Source organism: Populus euphratica, unplaced genomic scaffold, assembly GCF_000495115.2.
Source record: "Populus euphratica unplaced genomic scaffold, PopEup_1.0 scaffold583.1, whole genome shotgun sequence".
Classification (NCBI taxonomy): domain Eukaryota; kingdom Viridiplantae; phylum Streptophyta; class Magnoliopsida; order Malpighiales; family Salicaceae; genus Populus; species Populus euphratica.
In genome coordinates, this window is record NW_011500459.1 from 58,820 (window position 1) to 60,976 (window position 2,157).

The following is a 2,157-nucleotide window of genomic DNA, read 5'->3' on the forward strand; positions in this document are numbered from 1 at the left end:
TATAAAACATGCTTTAGATAAGGAGTTATTGATACTTCTAGTGCAAAATGATGATATAAAACCTTGATAAAAATGCACTTTTAAGTACTAATCAACGAGATATACCGGTCATTCCAGGTGAAACAGAATGAAATTAATAACCTTGACTGATGCAACCATATTATTTTATAGTTTTACCCACATTTACCTAGTATTTTGCTTGTGTTTTATATATAAAATGTCTTAATATTATTTATTTTATGTTTTAAAGGTACTTTTGGATGTAATATTTTAAAAGAAGTAAATTGGAGATAATTAGTAAATTTGACATCTGATCGATGTTTTGTGCAAAGCTTGAGCTCTAGAAGTCGAAACGAAGTGATTTTAGTGGCATTAGAAAGCTAACATACATACCTTTTTATACATATATGACAAGAAATTTTTTTAAAAATATATAAAGAGAGCCTTCAAAAATTAAATTTTATATTCTGCTAATGCTAACCTCATGAAAATCGTAGCCTTCAAAAATTTAAATTTTATATTCTGCTAATGCTAACCTTTGGCTATTCCGACTTGAATATCTTGAGCTACAGAAGCCCATTTGATGCAAACTTATTTTTTTTTTTTGGATTCCTGACTCGAAGACATATTAGCCTACCAAATTTAAATAGAGAATAAGGTCATATGAGAGAGATATGATTTTTCTAAAATGCCATATGAATTCTGACAACAAGACAAGTTTTGTGAATAAATAAGTCCAAATTACTTTCCAAAACATCCAAACTGACATCCAAGTCTATATTTTGGCAATTTAACTTTTATAAGTCCAAAGTCAAAGTTCGAGGATTTTATACAAGGCTATTTATTCTATTTTAAAAAAATAGTTATTGAACTACTTAAACGTAAATTATCTACTTAAGAAAGGATTATTTCTGTAGAAAAGGGATTAGGGTTTTCTAGGATATAAAAAGAAAGAGAGAAAGGAAAAGGGAGTGGCCAGCAAAAAGAGAAAAAACACACCTTTCTCTAAAAAAACCCGAAATCATGCATTCTTTCTTTTTAATGAGTTGTGATTAGTACTTAGAAGTGCATTTTTATCAAGGTTTTATATTATCATTTTGCACTTGAAGTATCAATAACTCCTTAATTAGAACATGTTTTATAATAACATGTCCAATAATATAAGATACTTTTAATTTATAGTAAATATTTATCTTAAATACATGCCTATCTCATAAATCAAAGGATTGATTAATGAGTTTAACTACTGAAACTGTGAAGGACAAATAGGAGGCTAAGCTTAAAAAAGAGATGCTGATTTAGTCCAAACTAAAACACCATTTGGTTATTGGATTATAATTGAAGCTATAGAACTTGGATTTAAGCCTAGTTAATATGTATGGAAAGTTAATACATAGGCCTAAAACTTTCATGAAGAGTCCAATATTTAAAAATGTCATTGATTAGTACTTAAAAGTGCATTTTTATCAAGGTTTTATATCATTATTTTGCACTTGAAGTATCAATAACTCCTTAACTAAAGTATGTTTTATAATAACATATCTAATAACATAAGATACCTTTAATTTATGATAAATATTTATTTTAAATGTAGGTCTATCACATAAATGAAAGGATTGATTGATGAGTTTAAGAACTAAAATTGAAAGGACAAAGAGATGGTCAAACTAAGAAAAGAGATGTTGGTGCAGTCCAAACCGGAACACTGTTCTGTAATTGGGTCATATCTGGAGCTATAAATCTTGGATTTAAGTCTACTTTATATGGATGGAAAGTAAGATATAGGCCAACAACTTTAATGTGGAGCCTAAGATTTAAAAAGGCCATTTTCAAGTCCGAATTGTAGCAACAACGAAAAAGTCTTAATCTATCCTACAACCCAAATACTGTTCAGTGTTTGACCCATATCTAAAGTTCTACAAGTCCATATAACCTCAATTTTTTTTTTCTGGAAAGCTAAGATAATTTTCTAGAACTTTCATGTTTCAAGTGGTTTCAATTCTGATGTTATCAATGACATTTTGGGTATATAAGACAAGATAAGGATTGTCACTAAGTCAAGAGGTGGTCACCCCCTCATTAATTAGACATCAAATCAATATTTCCTAATTTTTGCCTGTAAAAGGAGGCATTTGCCATACATTTAGGCATCTTGGT